The sequence below is a fragment of the Gopherus evgoodei genome, chromosome 21 (genome assembly GCF_007399415.2).
Source record: "Gopherus evgoodei ecotype Sinaloan lineage chromosome 21, rGopEvg1_v1.p, whole genome shotgun sequence".
Classification (NCBI taxonomy): Eukaryota; Metazoa; Chordata; order Testudines; family Testudinidae; genus Gopherus; species Gopherus evgoodei.
This window is the reverse complement of record NC_044342.1, coordinates 8,247,244-8,270,534: the sequence shown is the minus strand read 5'-3', so window position 1 is coordinate 8,270,534 and position 23,291 is coordinate 8,247,244. Positions and strand designations below refer to the sequence as shown.

Below are 23,291 nucleotides of genomic sequence, written 5' to 3'. Positions count from 1 at the left end.
CTTTGAGAGTCCTGGAGTCTTGAATCCATGTGAGAAATTTCACACATAACTTCAGGGAAATCTTTCCCACCATTTTCCAACAATGCACTGCAACTGGGTCCCAGCTGAAGGGAACCTGCAAAGTTGTGGAAACCAACACATGGAGCTGAATGCTGCATGAATGGATATGCATAGATCATTGTGAAAATCTTTTTCACAAATTCCCCTGTCCACCGCCAACAACTTAAACGCAACTGCCCAAACCTACTATATGAAATAAACTTGAAGCATTAAGGGATCACGTATGACTCCATGATTCTAACTTTGTGCAAATCTTTCTCACCATTACTGCGTGACCCTCCAACTCCTTCCTAAAAACAAACCAAAACCAAGTAAGGCACTGAGCCCACATGAAAAATTCCTCACTGATCCCATTATTACATGCGACATTTTGCACCAACCCTCGTGAAAATCATTCCCACCATTTCCTTCCACCACCAACCTTAGCACGACACCAAAAACACCGAGAGAGTCCAAAAGCCAGATACATTTTTTCCATTGCTCCAGATATCACATGAAATTTTTTTCACAAATCCTGCTGAAAAAGATATAATCTTCCACCCACTCACCTTTGAGACTCACTGAGAAGACACTGAAACACAAAGGGTGAAATATATATATATATATGGAGCTATATCTATCTCATAGGACTGGAAGGGACCCTGGAGGGTCATTGAGTCCAGCTCCCTGCCTTCACTAGCACGACCAAGTACTGATTTTTGTCCCAGATCCCTAAGTGGCCCCCTCAAGAGTTGAACTCACAACCCCAGATTTAGCAGGCCAATGCTCAAACCAAAATGTGCAAGTATCCCAGTGTCACATGACAAATTTGTCAGAAATCCTCATTAAAAATACGTCACCGTTCCCCCTGACACCTGCCTAAGAAGAAACCAAACACATTCATAAAACCACATGATTTTTTTCACATGGGTCCCTATGCCATGTGCAGAATTTTACACTAATCCTTGTAAAATAAATAAATAAATGGATAAATAAATCACTCTTTCTCTCTGCTCCCATTTGACTTCTATGTCCAACAAGGGAACCAAAGCCTAGTCCTCAGTCGCTTCATGGCTTCCTTGACCTTTCAGTTCCTCAGGGTGTAGATAATGGGGTTCAGCACTGGCGTGATGATGGTGTAGAAGATGGAGGCCATCTTGTCCATCTGCGAGCTGGAGAAAGGTCGGAGGTAGATGAAGATGCAGGGCTCAAAGATGAGGCTCACCACCATCAGGTGGGCACTATAGGTGGACAAAGCCTTTCTGCCGCCCCCATCACCAAAGCATCCTCTGAGAGTCACTAAGATGACACCGTATGATCCAAGCAAGACCAGGAAGCAGACCAGCGAGATCAGGGCCACTGTTGGACACCATGAGTATCTCCATCACGTAGGAGTCGCTGCAGGCTAACTTGACCACCTGGGGCATATCGCAGTAGAAATTGTCCAGCTTGCTGGGCCCACAAAATGGCAGCCACACCACCAACACCAGCTGAGTGGAATAGTGGAGCAAGCCTCCAGCCCAGCAGGTTGCCAAGAGGCCCAGGCAGCGGTGGCGGTGCATGGTCTCAGCGTAGCTCAGTGGGTGGCAGATTGCCACGTAGCGGTCGTAGGCCATGAGTGTGAGGAGGAACATCTCAGAGCTGCCCAGGAAGTGAAGGAAGAAAAATTGGGCCATGCAGCCCCCATAGGAGATGGTGCTGTCCTGGCTCAGCAAGTTGCTGAGCATCTTGGGAGCAGCCACTGAGCCGAGGGCCATGTCGATGAGTGAGAGGTTGGCCAGGAAGAAGTACATGGGGGACTGGAGGAGGTCGGGGTCCACCCGCACGGTCACCACAATAAGGAGGTTGCCCAGCAGGCTGACAGTGTAGCAGGCTGAAACCAGGCCAAAGAGGAGAAGCTGAAGAGGGTGGGAGTGGGACAGGCCCTGGAGGGTGAACTGTGAGACCACTGAACCATTCATCAGCTCAACGCCTGAAAAAGAGGAAATAATGAGATTGGGAGGCGGCACATTGGAGGGAATCCAGGAGCTCTGGCTTTCATTCTTGCCCCTGCTCTTACCCATCAAACCCCACCCAGAACTGTGATAGAACCCAGGAGTCCTGACCCCCCCCCGATCTTTATTTAAAAAACGGTTCGATTCCACCACAGCCCTTGGTTCAATGGTTAACTGCTCTCGCTTTTAAAATTTTGCACTTTATTTCCACTTTAAATGTGTCTAGCGTCAACTTCCAGCCATTGAGTCATGTTACACTTTTCTCTGATGGATTGAAAAGCTCAAATATTTGTTCCCCAGGTCAGTTCCTATAGACTATGATCAAGTCACCTCATAACTTTCTCTTTGTTAAGCTAAATAGACTGAGCTCCTTGAGTCCCTCAGTCTAAGACAGGTTTTCCAATCCTTTAATCATTCTTGTGGCTCTTCTCTGACCCTTCTCTAACTTGACAACATGCTCCTTGAATTGTGGGCACCAGAGCTGGACACAATATTCCATCCCTACCAAATACAGAAGTAAAATAACCACTCTATTCCTACTTGAGAGTCACCTGGTTAGTCCTTTTGGCCACAATATCTCACTGGAAGCCCATATTCGGCTGATTATCTACCATGGCTCCCAAATATTTTTGAGAGTCACTGCTTCCCAGGATGGAGTCCCCTACCCTGTAAATATGGCTTACCTTCTTTGTTCCTAGATGTATACATTTACATTTAGCTGAATTAAAACACATTGTGTTTGTTTGTGCCCAGTTTACTAAACGATCCAGATCACTCTGAATTTGTGACCTGTCCCCTTCAGTATTTATCACTCCCCCAATCTTTATCAATTATGATTTTATGTTCTCTTCCAGATCATTGATGAAAATGTTAAAAGTGTAGGGCCAAGACTGACCATCAAAAATATATTTAAGTTAGCTTGACAAGACCTACTTTCTATAAGCCAATGTTGGTTGGCTTTAATTATATTACCCTCCTTTAATTCTTTATTAATCAAGGCCCATATCAGCTGGTCCACTATTTTGCCTGGGGTTGATGTCCAGATTGATAGGCCTAGGTTTCCCCTGGCTGTCCCATTTACTCTTTTTAAATATTGTCACAATGTTACCTGTCTTCCAGTCTGGAGCCTCGCCACTGTTAAAAGGTCATTGGGGCAGGGGGGCTGCCTCCTGGGTTTCTCCAAGGCAGACTGAGTGCTCTAACCACTAGAATATAGAGTCAGTTCCAAGCTTGCTCTTTGGCCAAGTAACTCTGTAATTGTTTAGCCAGAGTGGAACAACTTCAACAGGAGAGACTAAGCAGACTTCCCCCAATAGCCCAGTGGCTACGGTCCATGCTTAAGACAAATCAGAGCCCTGTTCAAACCCCATCTGCCCCTCACTTGGAAGGGAAACTTGAATCCATGGTTTCCCACACCCCAGGTGCATATTGTAATGTCCAGATTGAAATAAGGAAGCTCCTTCTTTCTCCCTCCCACTGTTCCCAGCAGCTGTGTGGGCTCCCCTGCAGGGCCGGATCTGGTAGGTAAGCCCAGAGCACACCTAGCAGATTGGGTTCTTCAGGTGAGTTTGGCAGCGGAACGTCTGTATCCCCCCCAGTTTGTGCATCACATGGGGGCTTAGGTGGCTGGCCTCTAGAGCGTGGCTGCAGCACATATGCTTAGAGGCTGAAACACAGGCATGGAAGGAACTGTTATTGGGAAACTGAGGCACTGAGTTAAGGCACCTAAAGCATTTGGGGAGGGGGGCAGAAATCCCTGTAAGGCCAGATACTTGTATTTAGGTGCCTAAAGTGACAAAATCCCTTGGGGAATCTAGCCCCCATTCACACACAACCACAGTCACACACACAATACAGTCACTGCCATGCTGACTAGCCCCTCTCCCACCAGCCCCATGCCGAGCTGTCTGCCTGGGTCACCTCCCCATACCCACCCCTGTGGGCAATGGGTAAGTGCCCTGCAATAAGGCATACAACCCAGCCTCAGCTCCCAGCTGGGGAGGGGGTGAGCATTACACCCCAATGGCCCTGCAGAGAGCTCTGCCCCTTTGCACCCCAGCCCAAGGATCAATACCTCTGATCTCAGCTGCTTTCACTCCCTCCAGGGGCAGCTCAGCATCCTCTAGGGCTGGAGACCTTCTCAGGGCACAGATGGTCCCCACAGTGACCAGCAGCAGGGAGCAAAACTCTGATCCTAGGCTGGATGGAGTCCCACTTGTTTACCCAAGAAGAAGCAATAGGCAGGGAGGGAGAATGCTCACGGTGAGAGCAGAGATAAGGCTAGAACCCAGGAGTCCTGGCTCCCAGCTCTCCCTGCTCTAACCCACTAGATCCCACTCCCCTCCCAGTGATGGGGATAGAACCCAGGACACCTGGGTTCCAGCCCCAGTTCAGGGAAGGCTAGTGGTTAGAGTTGTGTCTCCATGGTCCGTTCAGTCTTTGACCTCTCTGCAGAGGCTGCTGGCCAGGGAACTGCTTAGTGCAGCTGGGATTGAGTTTTCTTCCACAGGGTCAGCTGTCTCGCTCATGCAGGGACCAAACAAGGTGCAATGATAATTATAGGCTTATGACAGAGTCATAGTTAGAAAAATGGCCCCTTATTTCTTTCCCCTACCACTCTGTGCCAGCCAGTCACCTGCCTGGAATCTCCTAGAGAGGAAAGGCCCCATATCCCATTCTCGGTCCCCCAGAGCCAGCCAGTGCCCTCTACACTGGGGCCATATGGGAGCCAGCTCCTCCTATGGGAAAGGCCCCATATCCCATTCTTTGTCCCTCTAAGCCAGCCAGTGCCCACTACCCTGGGGCCATATGGGAACCAGCCCCCCCCTACAGGAGAGGCCTCATATCCCATTCCCTATACCCCTGAGCCAGCCAAGTTCCCTGCCCTGGGGCTGGATTGGAGCTGTATCCCCTAGGAGGGAGACACCTCATGCCCTATTCCCAACAGCCCTGAGCCAGCCAGTCCCCCAATTCAGAAGAATAACACTTGTGTAATGGCCAGGTTTCAGTCCAACAGCAATAGGAGCAGACAGTCTGTACACGTACAAACCCCAATAGGTGTGTCTAGACAGCAAGCCTGGGTATGGGACTTGAGTCCGCAGACTGAGTGTTTCTAAGCCTGGGCTTGTGCGTCCAAACTGAGTAGTCACCCTGAGTTTACAATTATTAGACCCAGATCTCACAACCATTCTCATGTGTCTGCATTAAACAGACCTGAGTCAAACCAGCTTACCCAAGGCTTCCTTGTGCCCTCCATAGCTGTAACCACTCCACCCCTTTGTTTGGGGCACCCTGTGGGAAAACTTGACTATCCATCCAGCACTACATTACTGGAAATTGTCTCAGCTCCTCAACACGTCCTTTTGTGCCATCTTTTGGGTCTGCACACTCCCGACAGCCAGAGCCAGCAACACGGAGGAGGCACCATTTGAAAAGCTTGTCCTGCTTAAACCTTCACTGCTGTTTCAGGAAACAGGCCGAGCTTCCTTGAGACATTTGAGCAGTGTTTTCTAACCTACTGAAGGAAACTGCTGGGGGTAGAGGATGATACAGACATAGCAGACTCCAACTGACTGAAGCTACTCACAATTCTTGGGATAGCCACTGATACCTTCTAAGTAGATCGGCCTTTCTAGAGAGGGGCCACAAGAGCAGACTGATGAGATCACATCATCATGAGGACCTGGGATGATCAGCAGTGGGTCCAGAGCTTTTTCACAGAGATAGTGACCTTTCTGGAGTTTATTGAGTAGCTTTCCCTGCCCCTCACATGCCAGGATACACACATCTAGTATATATCTAGGAACAAAGAATTTTTGTCACACAGGATAGGAGCTCTACCCTGGGAAGCAGGGACTCTGAAAAAAATGTCAGGGTCATTGTGGATGATCAGCAGAACTTGAGTTCCCAGTGTGTTGCTGTGGCCAAAAGGACTAATGTGATCCTGGGATGCATAAGTAGGGGAATCTCCAGGAGTTACTTGACCTCTGCATTTGACACTGGAGCAACCATTTCTGCAATCCTGTGTTCAGTTCTAGTGCCCACCATTTAAGAAGGAGGTTGCTAAATCAGAGAGGGCTCAGAGAAGAGTCACAAGAATGATTAAAAGATTAGAAAACATGCCTTATAGTGATAAACTCAAGAAGCTCAATTTAATAGAGAGAATATTAAGGGGTGACTTGATTACAGTCTAGTAGTACCCATATGGCAAACAAATATTTAATAATGGGCTTTTCAATCTAGCAAAGATTTACTTTTACTCAAGCCAATTGCTGGAAGTTGATGGCAGACCAATCCAGACTGGGAATAAATCATACATTTATAACGGTGATCGTAATTAACCAATGGAACAATTTACCAAGGTCGTGGTGGTTTCTCCATCACTGAAAATTTTTAAATCAAGATTGGAGGTATTTCTAATAGATCTTCTCCAGGAATTATTTTGGGGGAGTGGCCTGTGTTACACAGGAGGTGTGAGTAGATTATCACAATGGTCCCTTCTGGCCTTGGAATCTGTGAATCTTTGAAAACATAAGGGTTGCCATGGTAGTCCAGAAGTGAGTTGCTATAACCTACTGGAACCTGGCGACTCCTGACTGCTATATGTCTGCTGTCAACCAGTTTGGTGCTGGCAAGTTGACTGTGGGGGCTGTGAGGTGATCAGGAGCGTGATTTACCAAGCGTGGTGGGCATAAACAGTGTCCTGGAAGTAATTGCCCATTTTGAGGGAATGGTGGTGTCCGAGCCATTGACGGAACTTGTGCCCATAGTTTGCCCATAGCGAGGTACACAAGGAGAGCTTAGACCATATTGGTCACTGTCATAAACAGATAGCTAAGGGTTAATGTCTCTTTCACCTGAAGCACCTGACCAGAGGACGAATCAGGAAACCGGATTTTTTCAGCTCTGGGTGGAGGGAAGTTTGTGTCTAAGTCTTTGTTTTCTGTCTGCCTGCTTTCTCTGAGCTTTGGAGAAGTAGTTTCTACTTTCTAGTCTTCTGTTTCTAAGTGTAAGGACAAAGAGATCAGATAGTAAGTTATATGGTTTCTTTTCTTTGGTAGTTGCATGAATATAAGTGCTGGAGTGCTTTGATTTGTATTCTTTTTGAATAAGGCTGTTTATTCAATATTCTTTTAAGCAATTGACCCTGTATTTCATCACCTTAATACAGAGAGACCATTTGTATGTATTTTTCTTTCTTTTTATATAAAGCTTTCTTTTAAGACCTGTTGGAGTTTTTCTTTACTTCAGGGAAATTGAGTCTGTACTCACCAGGGAATTGGTGGGAGGAAGAAATCAGGGGAGATCTGTGTGTGTTGAATTTGCTAGCCTGATTTTGCATTTCCTCTGGGTGAAGAGGAAAGTGACTTTTGTTTCCAGGACTGGGAACAGAGAGGGGGAGTCACTTTGTGTAGTTTCACAGAGCTTGTGTCTGTGTATCTCTCCAGGAGCACCTGGAGGGGGGAAGGGAAAAAGGATTATTTCCCTTTGTTGTGAGACTCAAGGGATTTGGGTTTTGGGGTCCCCAGGGAAGGTTTTTCAGGGGGACCAGAGTGCCCCAAAACACTCTAATTTTTTGGGTGGTGGCAGCAAGTACCAAGTCCAAGCTGGTAGCTAAGCTTGGAGGTTTTCATGCTAACCCCCATCTTTTGGACGCTAAGGTCCAAATCTGGGACTAAGGTTATGATATGGTGGCAGCAAGATCTCTTTGTCCTTACACTTAGAAACAGAAGACTAGAAAGTAGAAACTACTTCTCCAAAGCTCAGAGAAAGCAGGCAGACAGAAAACAAAGACTTAGACACAAACTTCCCTCCACCCAGAGTTGAAAAAATCCGGTTTCCTGATTGGTCCTCTGGTCAGGTGCTTCAGGTGAAAGAGACATTAACCCTTAGCTATCTGTTTATGACAGTCACCTCCAGTGTGGTCAGTAGGTATTAGCCTCTTTGTAAGGATCTTGATCAAACACTTATAAATGTTTTGTTATTCTTTGGATGTAGTAACTTGCTTATAATTTAAGCTTTATAGGCATGTTTAGAGCAATTTTATGGCTAGGGTAGTGTTTTGATAAAACCACGCATAAATAATAATAATTCCAACACCCATTTAATTAAAATGCCTAATTAACATGGTAGAGAAAGATTCTCTGTTTTAAAATGAGAACCCCATCACCTCCTTGGTGCAGGTTAGTGCTCTTAAACATCTCCCAGTCCGCCCAGTAATGATCCAATAAAAACAGGGAAGACCATACTTTACAGCCTCACCCATTTCAGCCTCAACCAGTGTAGTTGTAGTATAGATGCAAAAGGTGATGTGGATGTTCTTAATTCAGTTTAAACCTGATTATTCTGGTTTAGTTGAAATCAATTAGGAATAGGTTTAAACTAATCTGAAATTAGCTTCTTTGAGACCAAAATAAGTGTGTCCACACACCGGTTTAATTATACCAGTTTAAAAGCCAATTCAAATTGCCAGTATATTAGTTGCTGATGCCTAAATTGTAAATTGGTCACATTCTTATACTGCCTGATCGTTCTTCAGCAAAAAGCAGATTTACATTTCAGACTGACAGACAGACAGACATACATATTTTAAAAAGTAACTGTGAGGATAGACAGTTAGACACACAGACAAAATCTAAATGTGAAAGAAAGAAAAATGTTTTAAAATATTTTGGATGGACCTTCTCCCCCCTTTCATAAAGAAGAAAGAAAAGAAAAGAAAAATTACAATTCCTTTCTAGATCACCTGTAAAAAGAGATTCTGATCTGTTGTATATTCTCTGCACTCAGATAATCAGAGCAGATACTTCTCTATGTTTGTCTGGACCTGGAATTTATGTTGGACTATTTTAATCAAATCTAGAAATACACAGAAATATATCTTTATTGATTTAACATCTCTATTCTCTCTATTTGAATCTTACCAATTTAATCAATGAATTAATTTAATATATATTTACTACTTTAATATTTGATTTTAACCTGAAAAATGTGTAACATATTGTTCTTAATCCAATATTCAATTGATTCTGGAAATTTGTCTGATATAGAATTATTAGCTCAATATTTTAATTGGCTCAGGAGGTTAAAAAAATACAACTACAAATGTCATATTTAAACCAAATCTAAAAATATATGCAATTGTTAACTGAATATTTTAATAAAATCTAGAAATGATAGCTTAATATTTTAACCACATCTGGAAAATATAATGTATCATTATTAAGTTAGTATTTTAATCAAATCACAAAAATAGTACAAAATGTATTTAATAATTTAATATTTTAAGCAAATATGTAAAAAAGTAATATATATTTCCAAATTTACTATGGTAATGAAGAATGAGACTGTATCATTATTTTGAGCATATTAGGAATTCATATCCTATATACTTATTAATGTACCATGTTTAACAAATCTGGAAATCATCACAATGTTTACTTATTAATCCAAGGTTTTAATCAAATCTAGAAATTAACATGATATGTAAATATTAATTTGATATATGAAGTGAATATAGAAATCAGTACAGCCTTCACTTAATATTAATTACTAACTTATCAATGTTAATAAGTAACTATTTTCATTGCATGTAGGAATTAATAAAATGTCTAATTTTTAATTTATTATTTTAATCAAAAGAGGACTAGATGACCTCCTGAGGTCTCTTCCAACCCTAATCTTCTACCATTCTAGTATATAATTATTCATTTATTATTTAAGTTGAAGGTAGAAACGGATAGCATATACAGTTATTAATTTATTTTAATTAAATATAGGAATGGATATCTTCAGTATTTTTTATTTTAATCAAAATTATAATATAGTTATTAATTTTATATTTTAATCAAATCTAGGAATTAACACAGCACACAATTATTAATTTTGCATTCTCAACATTAATATAAATTGTAACTCTTAATCCGCCATTTTAATCTAATCTGGAAAATATAATGTGTAAGTTGTTTGGGACTCTCTTTTGCTTCTGTGTTTGTGCAGCTCCTAGCACAATGAGGCCCTGGTCTGTGACTGGGGCTCCTACAGGTTACCTCAATAATAAAAAAACAATTCAATAATCAATAAATAGTATGATTATCAATTGATTTTAAACATTGTTTTACCATGTAAGGAATTGTTTGTAGAAGTTTAATCATATTGCTATTTTAATACAAATGTTTTTATATTCAATCTAGATTTTCCTTCTGCCGACACTTTAGGGTTAATCCACAACTGATGTCGTCTTTGGATCTCTCCAAACTCAAAGTCCTCTTGATTCAATTCTGTACCACTATTTAGTTAGATGAGAGGAAAGGTTTGGCTGCCCTGAAGGTCCCTGGTGGTTCACATCTAATGTTTCCAAAAACTTCGCGGTTTCACCTGCTCACCTGCAGGGTGAGGAAGAGACTCCCATCCACCCAAAAAATCTATTTGGGAGCGGGATTGTTTGTATTTTTGTCTTCTTGCTCCGAAGCATTGGCATGGCCACAGCTGGAGATGGGACACTGGATAGGGTGGATGCCAAACTCTCTCTGAAGCGCAGGGTTGGCAGTTCTGTCTCACATGCTCAAGGTTTAATTTGTTGCCTGATCCTTTCAATGCTCAATAACACTTGTTCTGGTTGCCAGTTGACCTGATTAATAAAGTGAGGATCAGCAGGTTCTTGTTTCAGAATCAGGCTACACAGAACTAAAATCAGCTAATTAAATATCACCAAGGCGTAGGTCAAAGCAAAGACTTAGAGGTTTTTATTAAAATCAGTAATAAAGTCAGAAAAGCTCTGAGCCACATAAACAGATAGAAATAATACAGTATTGGGGGTATCTGTGTATCATTCTTTGCATATGCTCTTAGATTTCCATACCTCCACCTTTCTTTGTGGACGTGGCGGTAAGAGACAAAGAACCATCCCTGTCCCTGGCATGCTGTCATAAACAGATAGTTAAGGGTTAAGGCCTCTTTTACCTGTAAAGAGTTAAGAAGTTCACCTAGCCTAGCTGATACCTGACCAGAGGAACTAATGGGGGAGCAAGATGTTTCAAAAGAAGGAGGGACATTTTTCTTTGTTCAGAGTTTCAGTTTCAGCCAGAGTGAAAAAGATCAAGGAACCAGCCTCTTATCAAAGTAGTAAGTTTTAGAAAGGGATAAATAGGTTTATGTTTATTATCTTTGTAACTTGTCTTGGTACCATTAATGGAATTATCAATGGGTATTCTTATGTGTATTAAAGTTGTTGCCCAGGGGAACATCCTCTGTGTTTTGAATCTGTTGTCTGTGAGAGTAGCTGGTATGCTAATCTCTCCCAGAGGGTTTTTCTTTTACCTTTCTTTTCTCGAATTAAAAGCCTTTCTCTTAATACCTGATTGATTTTTTCCTTGTTTTTAGATCCAAGGGGTTTGGATCTCACCTACCAGGGATGAAAGCAGTGGTGGGGTGGTGGGGCGTACCATTCTCAGCTGGTTTAAGATAGACCAGTGTTTGGATCTGTCTAACAGTATTGGGTAATGCTCTCACGGTAAGAGAAGAAGCACTCTTGGGCTGCAGGATACCTGACCAGAGGAACTAATGGGGGAGCAGATCTGTACCCTGAAGTTCCGAGTGGGGAAGGAACCTTGACACATGCCGATGGTCCAGGTTCCTCAATGCCCAAGATTGATGATAGATAACAATAGAGCCGAAGGGTCCAATGATGGAAAAGCTCCCCATCTGCATGGTGGGTAGCCCTATTATATGACCTGAGTGCCATTATGAATATTCATGCTAATGCTTCAGCCCTTATATGGCCCAATCGAACTTCATCACCCTCTTAACATCAGGGTGAACTGATCTAGAGATTAACATATTTAATGCCATTTAAATCCTGATCCTATACGTCACCTCTTCCTCAGACAGATTGGCAGTTATCACCTCCATGTTCCTGCGGTTGCTGTTTATCTGCCATTGAACAAGCTGTCCCTAGTTCCCCAAAATCTAAGGGTAACTGTCAGGCCATTTATCCAAATTATGCCAAATGTCACAGACCAACTATTCTGGACTATACTTCTGCTAATTTGGGGAACCTAATGTCTTACAGGATAGAAGCCTGTAGGCTCCTTGCCATTACAGCTGAATATAATGAAGGCAAGCCAGTCCCATGGGCTACAAATTTGTCATTGTATGTGAGGTGGGGCAGGTATTTTTCCCCAGTTCAGATTGGTGGTAACCTTGGGTTTTTCCACCTTCCTTTGTAGGGTGACCATACAGCAAGTGTGAAAAATTGGGATCAGGGTGAGGGGTAATAGGTGCCTATATAAGAAAAAGCCCTAAAAATCAGGATTGTCCCTATAAAATCGGGACATCTGGTCACCCTATTTATTTGCTGCATGTGGGTACAGGTCAGTTGCCAAGATGAGCTGAGCGTATCTCCTTTAATCATTTCCCTGCCATTGTGGGGGCCTTAGGGACTGGAGAACATCAGTCCCCGCCATTCTCCATCAGTGACATTTCACAGTTTGCCTCCTGAGGTTTGTAATATCTTGGTCTAGTTTCAGTTGCTAGGCAGTGTTGGTGGCCTGAGATCTACAGATGTTGAGACTAGGTGATCTGTTGGTCCCTTCTGGCTTTAAACTCTAACCCAGGTGTCCAGACGCCCAACCACACCAGTCTAACCCACTAGATCCCAGTCCCCTACCAGAGCTATGGATACAACCCAGGAGCTCTGACTACTCACTTACCACATTGCTCTGACCCACCAGACCAGTGGTTCTCAAACAGGGGTGGCAACCCCTCAGGGAGTCACAAGTTTATCACATGGGGGGGTTGTGAGCTATCAGCTTCCACTCCAAACTCCACTTTGCCTCCTGCATTTATAATGGTGTCAAACATATTTAAAAGTGTTTTAATTTATAAGGGAGGTCACATTCAGAGGCTTGCTATGTGAAAGGGGTCACCAGTATGAAAGTTTGAGAACCACTGCACTAGACTCAAGTGCCCTCTGAGAGCTGGGAAAAGAATCCAGGAGTCCTGGCTCCCAGACCAGCTCTCTGACCACTAGAGCTCACACCCACTGCCAGGGCCGGCTCTACCATTTTTGCCACCCCAAGCAAAAACAAACAAAGAAAAAAGCCCGAACTGCTGAAGCAAATAAATCACAACAACCCTCGGACTGTGCCACCCCAAGAATGGAGGGAATGCGGCCCCTTAGCATGTGCAGCCCCAGGCACATGCTTCCTCCGCTGGTGCCTGGAGCTGGCCTTGCCCACTGCCTGTGCTGTGTCAACTCTTGGCATTAACAGAGGCTGTCCATCTCTGAGGGGTCCCTGCCCAGTATCTTTCTTGGGGGTTAGAAGCACTAAATAAATCACAGAGACTAGACTGTAAATCCCTTGCTGGAATTAGCTTGTTTTGATGTCTGAATGCCTCTAGCTCTGGGTATTGATGACCTTGGCTGCTGGTGATGCCAATTAAAGAGCTGAGCTGAAGTTACCGCTGGCTCCTGCTTGAAAAGTTGGAGCCAGGCAATTAAAAAGAAAAGTTATCTCATCTTCTGAGAGCTGAGGGCAGATGCCAGGGGTGGGGGCTGTGGGTCAGGATGGGAGGCCATGGGCAGAGAATGGAGCTGAGTCTCCAGGATCCATTCAGCTCTTGGTCTCTGGTGATGAGCAGAGCTGTAGTCTCAGGTACATATGGACCCCTGCTCAACTTGGAATCAATCCACTCATTACACATGGGACCTACTGCACAGAGCAGGAGGTGTCACTACCGCCCTGGGGTGACAGGACAGGGAAGAGGTGCAGGTGAAGGGGACCTTGATGGGTTTGGTAGGGGTCTCCTAATCCCAGTGAAATTTATTCCCACATGGGTAAACCTATTGGGACAGTTTATTGAGGTGCAAGGAGGAAGAATCTGGGTCTAGCTGAGTGGAAAGGGAGTTGAGACCACCCTAAGCAGACAGAGCATGGGACAAGGGAGATCGTCCCATTCTAAGGTTCCTGTCTATGCCTCACACCCCAGCCACACCAGTTCCTCTCTGTAGGGGGAACAGCTCTGTTCTGAGTTCCTCATATATGCCCCCTCCAGGTGCCCAAGTCCCTCACTGTGGTGGGGGGGTGGACATATTCTGAGCTTCCCAGTCTACATCCTCCAGCACGGCTACACAAGCCACACCCTTCTCCCCCACTCCATCCATCACCCCTCAGCCACAACCCTCACCCCCAATCTGCCCAACCTCTCCACCCAGATCCCTCACCCCACCCAGTCCAGTCCAGTCCCCATCACCTCCACTCCCACCAGCCCATCACCCCAACTTCATCCAACCCCCGAGCCTGGCCTGTTACCCCCATTCCATTCAGGCCCTGCCCCCACCAGGCCCCGCGCACCACTCCAGCCAGCCCCCAGAAGATAAGCCTGTTTATTTTGGCAGAAACTGGAAAAACCTGATTTTAAATGGTGAATTTTTCCAGTTTTCCAATTTTCACCCTCATCCATTGGGTCCCGACCAGAGTGGGGGCTGGAGGTTGACCAGCGTGGGGACAGGGCCCAGCTGGGTGAACAGCTTGGCCTAGAGAAACAGAGAAGTGTGCAACCTCCTAGCTAATTAATAATAATGATTAACGAGGGGCCGGCTGAATATAGGACCCACACAATGGAGATCCCATAAAGAGTTTTGCTCTTCCCTTGGCTTGGCAAAGGAGAAACACACCATCCCACTGCAGTGTGAGGGCTACACTTGGTCTGGGCTCATAAAGCACCTTCCCCCCTTTGACCATGTACATAGCACAGGTGAGATGCAACCAGCTCTGGTGCAGGGGAGCTCAGTAACAGCCACACAGTGACACTGCACGGACATGGTTTATCTTTTGCTGAGATGCAGCCAGCTCTGGGGAAGGCTGGCAGGGGAGCAGACAGTAAGGAACATCGCAAGGGGATGGCTCGCTTGGCACTGAGGGGTGGGGTGTGGCCCTGATGCTGCCTGCTGGAGGGAATGAACCCTGCACTGTGTGTGGAGTGAGAGAACCCAGCACTTCCTAGAAGACAGAGCACTGCCTTAGTACTGCCAATCCCTGATCACAATTCGCCATATGCCCCAGGGGCTGGCACTGGAGGCTTTCAATGTGGCCTCATATTGACACCTACCAAGTCTTGTATATGGGGGTGGGGGAGCTGTGTATGCGGTGAGGTCTGTATGAGTGTGTAATGTGGGAGGGCTGGGGGGGAGGCTCTGTGGAAGACTGTGTGCAAAGGGTAATGTGGGGGCAGTGAGTATGTGTGAGGGGATATCTGGTGTGGGGTGTTTGTGTTGGGGCAGCGTGAAAAGCACAGGGGCAACTCTCCACGGCATTCCCCTGGGTACCCACAATTCATCCAAGGATCAAATCCAGGTCTGGCTGCTCTTACACACCCCAAAGACCAAGTGCCAAGAGGGACCCAGGAGCTCAGAGAGCAGATATCAACCACCTCTTGCCCAGCTCCCTTCACAGCAGAGGAGGGCAGGGTTTGGCAGCCCTGAAGCTCTTTTCTGGTTTATGTCTGATGTTCCTAGAAGCTTATGCTTCCAGCTTTCAGCTAGTCACCTGTGGGAGTCAGAAAGGGAACCCCACTCCCCAAAAAAAATTTGGCTTGGTTTGAGTTTGGGTTTTTGTATGGGATGAGTTGTTTGTGGTGGTGTCTCTTTCTCAAAGCATCAGGGATGGCCAGTGCTAGAGATGTGACATCGGATCGGGTGGACCAAAGCTTTGAGGTGGCACCCAGCATTCTGTCTCAGGTGCTTGGCTGGCTGGTTCTTGCTCACATGCTCTGGGTCTAACTGATTGCTCTGTGTGGAGTGGGGAAGAAATTTCCCCCCAGATCAGATTGGCAGTGACCTTGAGGGTTTTGCTCCTTCTTCTGCAGCATGGGAGGGGATGGGGCTGTAGGTCAGGACAGGGTGGGTCAGGACTGGGATTCCCAGGCGGAGATGGGAGCTGTGTCTCCAGGGTGCATTCAGCTTTCGGACCCCTGCTCTCCTGGGAACGAGCCCACTCATTACACATGGGCCCCACTGCACAGAGCAGGTGGGCATCACTACTGAAAGGGAGCCTATTTCATTAGGGTCCAACACAAGGCGGGTGGGGTGAGGGCCAAAGAGAGCAGAATGGGGGGCGGGGAGCAGGGCATGGACAGGCCCCGGCTCTTATTAACAGGAACTATAACCCAAGCCTGCCTCCCTCCTACTAACCCAAAGCCTGGCGGCATGCAGCCAGAGGACTGATAAAGGGCCCCCTTGGGTTGGAAAGGCTGCCTGGTATTGCTGCAGATCCGGCTGGAGGACACTGCAGGGCTGGAACAAGCCTCCTCCAGGAGTTTGGCCCAGCCAGGGAACCGAAGACAGGAATCGCTGGCGCTCCCAAGCCGAGAAGGGGAAGCCTGGCCCTGTGGAACTGGGTGGATCCTTGGGGCTGTCCCACTAAGGGGAACTTCCAGGATATTTGTCTGTGGTTCTGCTACCATGCAGGGGTGCTGAGCTGTGCAGCAGGGCTGGCTCTTTGTCTCTGCTGTTCTGCTTTGTATGATGCAGTCCTTGGCTCGGGGACTTGAGACTGACTTTCCCCCTCTGTGGGGAATTATCGTGTATTTTAGGGCAAGAATTGTGAAGTCAGTCTGGAAAAATACTGGGATCTTTGTAATAGTCATGTGACTGACTGAACTTTAGTTAACCTTGCATAGTACAGTAAACAGAGCCATTTTTGGTGCCTGTATGTCTGCTGCTTTGTGCATGCTATGCGCGTGATAATTTGTCCTTGTCCAATTAAATGGCCAGTATGTATGATGTTAGCATACATAATTAATGCTTATGTAACCAGATCTGACTATATAAGGGAGTAGTAGAAAAAATAAAAGAAAAAGATTTTTTACTTGTCTGCAGCTGTGTTGTGTGTGTGAATTTTCTGTGCTCCGCATGAGATACCACAATTGGTGACCCCGACGTGATCCGATCCGGCAGGACCTGGTCAGTGCGCTCAAGAGAAGAAACGCGGAGGTGGCGGCTGCGGCAGGAAGTACCGAGGGGATATCGGCTCCTGGTCATCCGAGAGTGACGTTTGTGAGCTCACAGGTGAGCGTCCACATATTATAAAAGAAATATGGGTTCTGCGTTGTCAGCAGAAGAGAAAACAGTGCACGAATTTCTGTTACGCATAGCAGAAAAGCAGGGGGAAAAGATTTCTCCTGAACCGCTGTCTCGCTTGCTTAAATGGGGACAACGACGAGGGTTTTTTGTTACCCCGAACACTGTCTTTAATAAAACTGTTTGGGAACGACTTGGATCCGATCTGTGGGAGTCAGTCACCCATGGTAATAAGGAAGCTGTCTCCCTTAGTCAGATATGGTGCAAAACAAAGAAAATAGTGGAAACACTTGCTGCCGAAGCAGGAGTTCAGGCCGCCGTGGACGAGATTTTCCGACCAAGGAAGGCAGCCGAGTCACCTATGGTGCTGCCCGAGCCACCTGTCATATTGCCAGTCGGAGCTAAAGAATTTTTTGGAGGGGAGGAAGTAATTATCCCTACAGCACCTGGTTTTGACCCAGATGGGCCTGACGTTGATCCTCACACGGTTCCCCTTCCTCAAGATTCGGAGGAATCTTTTGAAAAAATGGACATCGATCGCACCCCCTTTACTGAATCCATGGAATTTCGGGAGGAAATGAAACGACAAGGACACCAGCTGCAAGAGATGCTGGATAAACTGTCTCGTATGGCAGGAGAAACTTCCTCTCCTCAGTCTCATCTTTTAAAAACTTTGCAGGGCTATGAGAACTATAAAGCTAAACCACCAGGTACATCCGCCTTTGAGTCCAACTTTATGAGAAATTATAAGACTAAACCGCCCGATAAAACCCCACGCACAGGTGATGTCGCTACCCCCTGCCCCCGTTGTGGATTATGGGGGTGCAATGTGGGTTGTACCGAGCAAGATAACCCTCTCATGAGTAAGTCGCTGGAACATGGCGACCCCTTGATCAGCAAACCGCCAGCATATTCATCTGACACCGCTGGGTCTGGGTTCCCAGATCCGGTGCGGCGATGGCATGAACTTATAAAAGAGGCCCATATAGAAGGGGAATTTATACCCAATGCCTTCCCAGTTATTACATCAGACTCAAATAACCCTGCTAGGCGACAGTGGGCGCCGTTGGATTGGAAGCTCGTCCGTGAGGCACAGAAGGCCATAATGTCTTATGGCATGAATAATCCATATGTGCAGTCCCTCGTGGAGCAGGTGTTTGTCGGACAAGCTATGTGCCCTTATGACTCGTCAAAATTTGCTGACATGCTTTTAACACCCACTCAAAGGCTGTTATGGAAGGATAATTGGTCAAAACATGTGGAAATGGCTATCTTACATAATGTTGATTTGGATGAGAATAATCCACTGCGTTACGCCACTCAGGATATGCTCATGGGAACTGGCATTTATGCAGACCCGCAGCGGCAAGCCCGCCTTGATCCTCGGATTTTACAACAGTCGCAGGGATTGGCCTTGGCCGCTTTTAAGGATGTACCTCAAATGGGTAAACCGATCCCACCATACGCAAAAATTGTCCAGGATCCCTCGGAGCCTTATTCAACATTTCTCGATCAACTTAGAGAAGCGATAGACCGATCCCCTAATTTGACGGCCGAAGCAAAAACAGGTGTTGGGCTCAATCTTGCTACACAAAATGCCAATGCCGTTTGTCGTCGTATCTTGGCTACCTTGCCAAAAACTGCTTCCCTAACCGAAATGGTGGAAGCCTGTAACAGAGCGTCGATATACGAGGAGACTGATAAAGCGGAAATACATGCAAAGGCTCATGCATCAGCATTGGCAGTGGCCCTTCGACCTTTGGTAAGGCCCAGTAAGCCTTCCCGCCCGTCAGGGGTTTGCTTCGCGTGCGGAAAGCCAGGGCATATGAAGAAGGACTGCCCAAGTAAGAATGTACGGGCGGGGACAGAAAATGCAACAAAGGCTTTTGCAGGAACTTGTAACCGCTGTGACAAGTTTGGACACCGTGCATCTGAATGCCGATCTCGTTTTAAAAAGGATGGAACACCGCTTCAGGGAAACGGGATGCGGAGCACCCGCAAGGGGGGCGCGAAGATACAAGAGTCCCCCAACCCCAAGCCAGTTGTTTGGAATACCTTACAGGAGCCACCCGAGGAAGTGCCGGAGTGGACTTGGCCACAGCAGCAGATGTAACATTAAAAGACGACAAGGTACAAATCGTTCCCTCGGTAATAAATGGCCCCTTGGGGTATGGACTTAGTGCTCTCTTAATCGGCTGCTCTTCTATGTCCAAGCAAGGGCTTTTTGTGCTACCTGGTCTTATCGATGCGGATTATACCGGGAATATCGGGATAATGGTCCGTGCCCTTTTCCCTCCGGTCAATATTGCAGCCGGCACTCGTATTGCTCAGCTAATTCCATTCCAAGGCTCCGTTCCAAAGACTAAACTAATGGAACGTGGGTCCCATGGTTTCGGCTCTACAGATTCTCCACAGGTAGCCTTTGCCATGACAGTAACCCAATGTAAACCCTCACGAATGGTGTGCCTACAGGGCCCAGATGGCCGCCAAATACGACATGAAGCCCTCTTGGATACTGGAGCCGATGTAACTGTTGTTCCGATTCAATTTTGGCCTGATACCTGGCCCCTGCAAAACGCTACGACCTCGGTTAGAGGTATTGGAGGGACCCAACCCATTCGCATCAGTACCTACTATATTACAATCTGTGATGACGAGGACCCTGCTACAACAGCGAAGGTGCGTCCTTACGTTCTCTCTGCTCCCGTCTAGCTATTAGGTTGTGACTGTTTAAGTCAGTGGGGAGTTGTTTTACAAAACTCGCCTTTTGCTTAGCGGCCATTGAGGGGCGGCCGATCCTACGATTGGAATGGTTAACCTCTACTCCGGTGTGGGTCGCTCAATGGCCGTTACCAGCTCACAAGCTCGCCCGTGTACAAGAACTGGTCCAAGAACAGCTCGAAAAGGGCCACCTCGAACCTTCTCTAGGCCCCTGAAACACTCCAATTTTTACTATTCCCAAAAAATCGGGAAAATGGCGTCTATTGCATGATTTGCGAGCAATAAACGCGGTTATAAAAGACATGGGGGCCCTCCAGCCAGGCTTGCCTACCCCTACAATGCTCCCACGTGATTGGCCTCTACTTGTGATCGATTTGAAGGACTGTTTCTTTACAATTCCTCTTCATCCTGACGACAAGGATAAGTTTGCTTTCTTGGCTCCTTCTGTAAACAAGGCCGAGCCTGCTCAATGATATCAATGGACTGTGCTTCCGCAAGGCATGAAAAAGTCACCCACCATTTGCCAGCTTTATGTGGCCTGGGCATTGCGGCCACTCCGTCACGCACATCCCAAATGGCTTATCTACCATTATATGGATGACATTCTTTTTGCTGGAGCAACTCTTAATACTGAGACGGCCATCTCGGAAATTGCTTCTGTGCTGCAGTCTGCTGGCCTCACCATAGCCCTGGATAAAATTCAACGACAGGCGCCTTATTATCTAGGCATGCACATTACTGACTCTCTCGTACGACCACAAAAACTAACTATTAATCTTACTGTTCACAACCTGCATAATGTCCAACGCCTGGTCGGAGACCTACAGTGGGTCCGTGGGCTTTGTGGCATTTCTAATGAGGACCTTGCTCCCCTTCTTCAACTTCTTAAAGGAGGCCGTGATCCAGCTGAACCTCATTCCTTGCAACCACAACATAAAGTTGCCCTTCGCACTATTGCCAATAACATCACGCTTCGGTATTCCGGCCGTGTTCTCCCGGGTTCACCTGTGTCCCTGGCGATTCTTTCCAGAGATACCTCCCTGGAAGCGCTACTTTTTCAATGGCTTCCGGATTTACCTGATCGTCTCGTCGGACTCGAATGGATTTTTCCATCTTCTCAATTTTCCAAAACAGTTACCACTCGATTGGAAGCCATTGCATCACTTATTGTGACACCCCGTTCCCGTACTGTTGCAATTACGGGCGCTGATCCTGATGTTATTTATGTACCTTTTAATGCTTCTTTACTTTCCCACATTTTTGCTCATGATGTTTCTTTTGCTGTTGCTTTGTTATGTTATACTGGTCGTCTTACTAATCATTATCCCTCTCACCGCCTTTTATCAGTGACAATTCCCTTGGAAAAGGTGGTCATGCGACAATCTTCCCCTGTTCAGGGACTTATTGTGTTTACTGATGCCAGTGGCAAAATGGCCCACGCTGGCCTTTTGTGGTACACTGCCGGTGCCTGGCATCATAAGCTGGTGGTGGCTGAGGGATCTCTCCAAGTTCTGGAATTTCAAGCCATTATTCGTGCCTTTATTAAGTGGCCCACAACCCCTCTTAATATTGTTAGTAATTCTCTTTATGCTGTGGGTATAACGTGTCATTTGGAACGTTCTCTTCTGAGACAAGTGCCTATATTTTATTACTCATATTCGCAGTCATTCTGGTATTGTTAATGGTCTTGCCCAGGGCAACACCATTGTTGACCAATTGGTTGGTTCAGTTCATGTCCCTGACTCCTTTGCTCAGGCTCGCCTTTCACATGAATTTTTCCACCAATCTGCTCGTGCCTTAGCCCGACAGTTTAAGCTCCCTTTGGCTGCTACTCGTGCCCTTGTGGCCTCTTGTCCGAGTTGTCAACAGCATGTTATGCCCCCTTCCCTTGCCTCTGGCGTTAATCCCCGTGGTTTGTCTTCCTTGCAAATTTGGCAAACGGATATCACCCTTTTTTCTAAATTTGGCTCCCTTAAGTACGTTCATGTTACGGTAGACACTTTTTCAGGATTTTTATGGGCTTCAGCGTTAGCCAGTACCGGTTCCCGGGATGTTATTAAACATTGGCAGGTTTGCTTTGCTGTTATGGGCATTCCAGCGTCCATAAAAACGAACAATGGTGCTGGATATATTTCTCGTCGTACAGCTCGCTTTCTTTCCTTATGGGGTATTTCTCATGTTACCAGTGTCCCTGGCAATTCCACTGGCCAAGCTATTGTGGAACGCTCTCATGCCTCTTTAAAGCTTCTTTTATTAAAACAAAAAGAAGGAGTTGCCCCCGATGCTGATCCATTGTCCCGTACACCCCATGCTCGCCTCTCGAAGGCTCTATATGTGCTTAATTGGTTACAGGTAGGAACCCATAATGTCCCGCCAGTTATGCGACATATTGCTGGTGCTACAGGCCAAGACTGTCAATTGCCCCGTCCACAGGTCCGATGGTTCAACTATGCAAATCAAACATGGCAAGGTCCTGTAGATTTATTAACATGGGGAAGGGGTTATGCTTGTGTTTCTACTGCTACAGGTCCTAGATGGCTGCCCACGAAGTGGGTTCAACCATGGCTAGTCCGCAGTAACCCGGAGCAATCACCGAGTGACTCGGAACGATCACAGGACGCAAACGAGGACGAAAACATTCCAGATCTTCGTCTTCTCTTCGTCTGAGATCAAAATGTTTTGGACAATTGTTGTATGCCTGTATGTGTTGGTGTCCTGTGCTGTGGTCCCACGGATAGACCCTCGCCAGAATGTGTGGGTCACCTGGGCGAATCAGACAGGACAAAATGCCTTTTGTATTTCTATGGCCACTCCTTCAGATCCCTTTCGTACGTGCTTAATTGGATATCCGTATTTGTTTTCACTTAATTTTGCTTCTTATGTTAATGTTAGTAATGTTACCTGGCTTAAAATTGATAATTTAGATAATCAAAATCAAACTTGTCGCTCTTTGTCCCGTGACACTGATCAGGATGATAACCTAAATGAAGACTGCCCAGCGCTGCTTGGACACTTTCTTCAGGACTATATAATTAATCATCTTAATGTTTCCCTTGCTTTTCCCCCGCAAGAATTAGAATTATTGGGCTCCCTTCCAGGCCGACTTAATACTACTGCTAATTTGTCTCTGGATTGTATTCGTTTTGGGGGAATGAACCCTCTTCTTCATGATAAATATGGACTGGATTTTGCTAAGGATGCCTTTTTTGGTACTCATAATGTTACCCCCTCAGTTTCTTTTGTTCAAGGTAATTATTGTCATGAAGGGGGACCCATTCCGGGCCTTAAGTTACCGGAATGGGGAATTTGAAATAACGGCAGGCCCAGGATGCTCCCCCTGGGGTATTTTTTGATCTGCGGGGATAGGGCGTGGCAGGGTATACCTAGTAATCCAATTGGAGGGCCATGCTACCTTGGACGACTAACACTATTTGCACCTTCCCTGCGCCAGTTGCATG

The 23,291-nt window shown here is 46.2% G+C and overlaps 1 pseudogene; it reads right to left on the bottom strand.

The window, feature by feature from the left end:
- Positions 1-1,126: 1,126 nt before the first annotated feature.
- On the bottom strand, positions 1,127-2,102 carry LOC115637904 (annotated as a pseudogene).
- Between the last annotated feature and the right edge of the window lie 21,189 nt (positions 2,103-23,291).